Here is an 8,231-nt window from a genome sequence, read left to right as displayed (position 1 = left end):
TATAGTGTTATGCCAAAATGCCTTTAAAAATCCATACATGTGTCTCTCTTTTTTAAAAAATAAAGTTGTAAGAGAAAAAAAGAATAAATTTCATAAATACTAAAAAAATAAAAATAAAAACAAAGATAAAGTATGGTGGAGAAATAAATTGAGGAAGATTCCCAAACTGCCTGCAAGATATATACCTGCTTGCCTGGCTTCAGTGCTATCAACAGACACACTCACACACACACTCACACACACACACACACACACACACACACTCTCACACACACTCACATTCACACACACACTCACACAAACACACACATTCACACACACAAACACACACACTCACACACACACACTCACACAAACACACACTCACACTCACACATACACACACACTCACTCACACACACTCACACACACACACTCACACAAACACACACATTCACATTCACACACACACTCACACAAACACACTCACACACATGAACAAGCTGGAAACATGTCTCCACAGCTAGTGGCATCTTCTCCCCCCCATCCCATTCCCCACTTCACATGTTCAGAAATAAGCTTTTCTTCCTTCCCAGAGAAAAGGCAGGCTCATGGGACTAGGCGTGCACAGACTTGGCTGATCTGGTAAGATAACAGCCTAAAAATGTCCGAAGAGAAGTCTGATACAGGGACTTAAAGCAAACTGCTAAAAATTGAGGATAAGAAGGGTGTCAGAGAAAGAACATAAGACTGGCTGGGAACGTGGAGTTGTAGTAACAGATTAAAACTCAAATTTTAATCACAGCATGAATTAAGACCTTCTTTATCTCACCAGACATGATGACCCACACCTTTGATCCCAGCACTGGGGAGGCAGAGGCAGGTAGATTTCTGTGAGTTTGAGGCTAGCCTGGTCTGCAGAACCAGTTTTAGAACAGCCAGGGCTACATAGAGAAACCCTGTCTTCTTCTTCTTCTTCTTCTTCTTCTTCTTCTTCTTCTTCTTCTTCTTCTTCTTCTTCTTCTTCTTCTTCTTCTTCTTCTTCTTCTTTTTAAGATTTATTTATTTATATGAATACACTGTTGTGTCCTCAGACACACCAGAAGAGGGCATCAGATCTCATTACAGATGGTTGTGAGCCACCATGTGGTTGCTGGGAATTGAACTCAGGACCTCTGGAAGAGCAGGTGGTGCTCTTAACCACTGAGCCATCTCTCCAGCCCAATCCTGTCTTGAAAAATCTAAACGAACAACCAAAAAATATTTTGCCTTATCTTTACATCTTTACTTATGTATTATTATAATTATTATAATTATTATTATTAATTATTATTGTATGTGTAGCATGTGTCTGTAGCATACATCGCATATATGTAGGGTCAAGAGACAGCTTTTGGTATGAGACTCCAGATCAAACTCTGGTCATAACAACCAACAGAATTCTCCCTAATACAAACTACATAGTGTCTGTCATATTCCTTGTAGTTGATATGTTTTTGATGAATTTAAAAAATCCGCAAAATATATATGACTATATGCCAATGGAAAAAATGAATATATATATGAAAATATTTACATAATTTTACTATGTGTGGATGGGAAAAGAGTATTTGCCTAGCACTTGAGAGACCAACCCTCGTCAAGCTCCAACCTTGGAAAATAAACAAGCTAACAAACTGACTGTGTTTTCAGTTCTCGGGTAGAGTAGAACATAAGATTCTATTTTACAGGGTTCTCATTGTTGTTGTTTTAATAACATTTCTATTTTGTGGTGGAGCGGTAGTGGGGAGGTACAGTGCGGTTATGTGGGTGTCAGGATGTGCTATCTGCCAAAGTCAGTCCTTTCCTTCCACCAAGTAGGTCCTAGGGACCAAATTCAGGTTACCAGGTGTGATGGTTTGTATATGCTTGGCCCAAGGATTGGCACTATTGGGATCTGTGGCCTTGTTGGAATAGGTGTGTCACTGTGGGCATGGACTTAAGACCTTCACTCTAGCTGCCTGGAAGTGAATCTTCCACTAGCTGCCTTCAGCTGGAGATATAAAACTCTCAGCTCCTCCTGCACCATGCCTGCCTGGATGCTGCCATGCTTCCTGCCATGATCATAATGGACTGAACCTCTGAACCTGTAAGCCAGCCCCAATTAAATATTGTTCTTATAAGAGTTGCCTTGGTCATGCTGTCTGTTCACAGCAGTAAAACCCAAACTAAGACACTAGGCTTGAGCCATCTTTCCTGCCTTAAGAAACAAACAAATAAACCAACAAAAATCTCTTAGAGCCCAGGTTAGGCTCCAAGTCTCAATGGAAAGGATGTGGATGATTGGTCTCTGCCTCTGTCTCCCGAGTGACAGCATGACAGATTGTGGACCACTGTTCTGGTTGCTAGGATAAACACTCGCAGCAAAAGCAACAAAAGAAAGAGTGGACCTAGCTTAAACTACTAAGTCACAGTCTACCACTGAGGATAGCCAGGTCAGACACTGGAGCTGGAACTTGAAGGCAGGAGTCCTTGCTATCCTGTGAAGCATTACTTTTAACCAGGCACACTCACAGCAAGAAATATAGCAGAAGCCACAGAGGAAGACTGTATGATGACTCACACTCAGCCAGCTTCATTATGAAATCCAGAACCACCTGCTCAGAGACCACCCACAGCTGGCCCTGCCCTCCTACATCAACTAACAATCAAGGCAATCCCCTACAGGCATGGTCACAGGTCAATCTAAAGTAGGCAGTTCATTAACTGAGGCTCCACTCCTGGATGACTCTAGGCTGTGTCACTGACTGATAAAACTAACCCAGACAGCCACCCCAGCGGGGGTTCTCACGTAGTTTACAACCTAGAAGAGAGGTAAATAAGACATTGCAACCCTACACACTTAGAGCTATGGTGGAGAAGCCTACGCCCGGGGAGAAGCTCTTACTGTCTGGGCTCAAGGAAGGTCATCACAAAATACTCTTTAAAGGACCGGTGGTCTTAGTGAAATCTGAAAGACTGGATGACTTGGTCATCCAAAATGCAGTGGGGCAGGTCAGAGGCACTGTAAACCAGATGTCTGAAAATGAGGCAGACCATGGCATGTTCAGCATGCTTAAAACAAACAAACGAACTTAGGAAAGGCTTTCGGGGCAGTGGTGGTGGGGATGTTCGAGCACACACACACACACACACACACACTTGGGAGTCTGAGCAAGTCCAGATAAGTTAACATCATTCAGCTCTCCATACTGGGGAAGCTCCATAAGTACTGGGTGACCGCATGCAGTAGCAGGAGCAATGTGGCGAGTTTTATGTTATATAAAGATCACTCTATGCGAGGTGTGTGTAAGGGACAGAAGACCTAGAGCCAGAAGGCTATAGCAGAGATCCAGACGAGAGTTGGCAAGAAGCGACCAAAACTAGGTGTTAACAGTGGGATTTAAAAAAAAAAAAAAAAAAAAAGGTATATTTGAGGGCTATTTGAGAAGTGGCAAGGATAAAAATTAGAATGCAAATAATTTGCTAAGTTATATGAGGACAAGTAGTTAAATATTTGAGAGGAAAAGATCTTATCTCAAACTATATTAAAATTAATCCCAGGTCAATAAAAGATTTGAAGCTTAAAAAAAACAAAAAACAAAAACAAAAAAACAAACAAAGATATAAGACTTCCAGGAGTGTTCTGGTCAAGATGGCTCCCCAAGCACTCCAGCTAATACACTTATGCCAGGGGTGGAAGAAAACTGCTGTTCTCCAGAGACCATGACGAATGGACTGTGGACTTGAGGAGACGGAGGGACAAGGACACAGAAGTAGTGGCTGAACACAGCTGGCCATTGGAGTGGTGATTGTGTCTGCCATATTGCCAGTCTTATCCCCGGGTAGAATCTTTGAAATGTTACCCTAAGACCTGCTTTGGGATTAGTGGCCAGAGTCAAGAGTCAGAATGTGGGCAGCCATAAAACAGCTGGATAAGGCAGGCAGAACACAGGAAACAGGGGAAGAAAGTAAACCAGAACAAGACACATACACAACCAGACATGTAAGTGAATCTAAAGGCTGCTTTAACATCCTGCTTGTGGGTAAACAGATGGGCTGGAAAATTCCAGACTACACAGGGGTTATACAGCATGCATTCACGTGGGTAAATAGCCCAAGTACTCTGGGTTATTTTTTTTTTTTTTTTTTGAGACAATATCTCCTGTAGCGTTAGCCATGAAGGCCTTGAGTTTCTGATCTCCTGTCTGTCTCCTCTGAAACTCAGAGATTACACACGTTCGCCAGCACAACCAGTTTTATACGGGGCTGAGATGCAATCTAGAATTTGCTGATTGTACAGGCCCAGCCCTTAGCTGGAAAACTCTGAAGGTAGGGGAACCGGCAGGAAGATGGCCAAGTAGGTTAAGGTGCTTGCTAGCTGCCAAACCTACCGACCTGCGTTTCATCCCCAGGATCAGCATGGCGGAAGGATAGAATCAACGCTAATAAACTGTCCTCCGAGCTCCATACATCTCACTTGCCCCCCTCCACACACACACACACACACACACACACACACACACACACAATGGTCCCTCACCTCAAGTGGCTGTTAGCGTTCCCACTGCTCACCATTGCTTCCCAGTTCATTCACATTCTCCTTCTGCTGGACCAGACATATTTTCTTCTAATTATAATCTTTTCCGGTGCTCACAACCAAAGCCTCTTATTTTATTTCTAGTGAATAATGTGAGTGAAAGCCACTGGAAGACACTCAGCGCACACTTCCACATTCATATCTCCTCGCTGTAAATGTGACTTTTACTCTCCTGAGGCAGTTGTCGCCTCTGAGGCTCACGACCTCACTCTGCTCACTTAGGCCCAGTCCGGAAGCTTCTAGACTCTCTACAGTCTTACCTAGGCCTAGAACGTTTCCAGCTTCTGAGACTTACTACTGAATAACCTCACCCTTTCTAGTTCCTTCTGAACTCTGGCTGGCTGGTTCAACTCAGCTACTGTGGCTCAAAACTCCTTTCCAAGGTGACTGATTCAATCTGGCTTCTCTTGAATTGCCCTACTTTGCCTCATACTAACTTTGACAATGTGCTCTATGGCTCCTTCTCATTCTCTGGCTCATTCTGTCTTCAACTGTGTAGGCTATATAACTGCCTGGGTAAAACTGCCGGCTCCTCTCTCTACCTGCTCTCTTTTTTCCTCTCTTCTCATGAAAGTCGGGCATTTCCTATTCTGTCAAATCTTTCTCTGATTCATCACTTTGTCTGCCACTCAATTAGACATCACTTTGAAACATGACCGCTTCCTTCTGCAAACTGACTTTACCTTCCTTGTTTGGGATTAAAGGTGTGTGCTAAGACTGAGCCACATCGCAACTAGGAACAGGTTTTCTTCAGTAAATGACACAATCTCTGGGTTCCCAGCATGATCAGATATCCTGCAACATGTCACCCATCTGCACTTCTACTTGTTCTGGCTTCTTACCTGTTGCTATGGACGTTTGTCGTTGTTGTTGTTGTGGTGGTGGTGGTTTGGATTTGAGACAGCATTGCAACTGAAGATGGCTTTAGACTTCTGGTCCTCTTGTCCCAGCCTCTGAAGTGCCAAGACTGCGGGCATTCATCACAATGCCTGCCTTTGGATTATATTCTTAATGAAAATCAGTCATCTCCTATGTACTGGATCTCATAGCTTCCAGCCTATTCAGGGACCAACAGTCCTCTCCTTGGATACAGATAGAGATAGACCAGTAGCTAATTAAGTCCCAAGGTTCCACCCTAGGATATAGAAAGGAAAACATTCTTTCTTCTGGGTATCACCGGTTTTCCTCTCTCAGCTGAATTTCATATTATCATGAAACCATGTTTTCATAGCTCTTTTTTAGGTGCATTGGTTTTTCTTTTGTCTGCATGTATGTCTGCGTGAGGGTGTCTGATGGAACTGGGATTACAGGCAGGCAGGTTTGAGCTGCCATGTGGCTGCTGGGAAGAGCAGCCAGCGCTGTTAACTAAGTGATCTCTCCATTTCCCATCTCTCTCTTTCTTTAAAGAATAATTTATTTATTTTAGTTATATGAGTACACTGTAGCTGTCTTCAGACACACCAGAAGAGGGCAGCAGATCCCATTACAGATGGTTGTGAGCCACCATGTGGTTGCTGGGAATTGAACTCAGGACCCCTGGAAGAGCAGTCAGTGCTCTAACCACTGAGCCGTCTCTCCAGCCCCCTCCCCATATCTCTTGTCTTAACAAAACTATTGCTGTCAACCTTCCCTTTTCCATTCCTGTTAATCTACTTTCTTAGAAAAATGCCCTGAAGAACAGCTTGACTATAGCCTTTGTTTATTACGTTTCTCTTCCCTCTGCCCTCTGGGCCTTGTCCTCTACCTCAGTCCACTTAGGACGACTATAATAGATACCACAGGCTGTATTGATAACACACAGAAACAAATTCGCTCACAGTTGAAGGACAGCGTGTAGCAAGCCCCTTCTTGCCCATCCTGCGACAAATGAGCAGAGAGAACCCGGAGAACAGACAAAATGGAGTCACTCTTGCCCTTTCGTAAGGAAACCATTTTGCAAGAGCTTCCTTGGTCCCCCAGTAAGTGCACGGCCCTCACAGCCCAATCGTCTCTTAAAGGGTCCCTCTCTCGATATCGCTAAAAATAAAGATTATTTTCCATGTTTGGAAACAGTATTCAAAAAATAAACAAATAAAACCCAGTGTCTTCTATTAATCTCCATAGCACCAGCTCATCGATTTTCTTGTCAGAATCACCACAGACTCTGACACTGCTGATTCTTGGTCCACTTGCAACGCCTGGGAGATGCTGCTTTCTCAAGAGGCATTTTCTCTCTTGGCTTCCACAGTTCTCTCCACCAGATCGTCAGCCCCTTCTCTGTCTCTTGTATTGATTCCTCTTATTTCCAAAGCTTCTGGACACTGGAAGAGGTCAGTCTTTGGATTTTTTTTTTCTCTTCAATGTTTACCGTGTTCGATGAAGTAGCTTAAATTATGATTTACAACCATTTGCCACAACCCGCCCTCCCCCTCCACCCCCGCCCTTCTACAAAGATTATACCTCTGCACTCTGGATTTATCTCAAAATCTCTCTTCTAAGCAGACTATGCAGCCTGACCTTATTGCAGGGCTGGGCTAGTTTTGTGGCCATTAACTTCCAGGTAAGCCCAAGGCAAGAATGCTATTGAATCAGCCTACAGCTGGCCATTCAGCCCCACTGAGAGCAAAAACTCTGTAATCCGCTGTGTAACAATGACCCAAATGCTAACAGGTATAACCCACCGAGATCTGGGTTGTCTCCTTAACAATTTTGACTAACAAAACTCCTATGTATTTGGTTTCTTTAGAGAGAGGATCTCACGTAGCCAAGGCTAGCCTCAAATTCACTGTTGGAATGCGGTCAACTTCTGACCTTCCTGCCTCTTCTTACCAAACGCTGGGATTCCAGGTGTGTGCCCCTATTTATGAAACTGCCTTTAAATCGTCCTGAGTTCCAGGCTCATAGTTAGGTTGTCGATATAGCATCTACACTGATGTCCAAAGGCTTATCAAAGCCCGCAGATGTACGTGTACGCGCATGCTCCTCCAGACGGACTGGTCATCTTGAGTCCACTATTAACTCGTGGAAACATCAACCTTCCAAGATCATAACCACGAACGAAAGAAACCTACAGTCGTCCTGATTTCTCCGTTTTGCTAGTATTCCAAGCCGAGTCATCCACGAATCTTGCTGCTTTTATGTTGAAAATCTGTTCAGGCTCTGAAGACTCTCAAGCCGCGATCTCCATTTTCCGTTCACGGTGAGAAACACCAATGGGATGTCAAGCTTTGCTTTGCGCTTAGTCTGAATTCTTCAGCATGTTTTTGAGAAACGTTTCCTAAACAAGAAAAACAAGAGTTAAAAAAAAAAAAAACAAAAACAACAAACTCCCCAAGGAATGCTATTCACCTTCAGGTGGGGCATAGAGAACGGGTTGTCTTTTGACAACCCTAACCCTAACCCTTTGATCACGAGTTCCTACCTCCAACGCTATCGCCTAGTTCAAATCTCGAGTTATCTTCACCTGGGTTATTTCGAAAGCCACTGAGTTTACTCCCGTTTTCACCTCCCAGTGAGCTTTTTAAAATGTAATGATATTGTAGCTCGCCTTTGCTCACACTTTCCTTTCTTCAAATAGCTTTCCCTTCCAACAAGAAGGAAAAAGCAGGCCATTGTAAGGAGAAGGGAAAAGTCATCGGGACAGTCTCCTTCCCAG

The sequence above is a fragment of the Micromys minutus genome (assembly GCF_963924665.1).
Source record: "Micromys minutus genome assembly, chromosome: 22".
Classification (NCBI taxonomy): Eukaryota; Metazoa; Chordata; class Mammalia; order Rodentia; family Muridae; genus Micromys; species Micromys minutus.
This window is presented reverse-complemented; position numbering follows the sequence as displayed.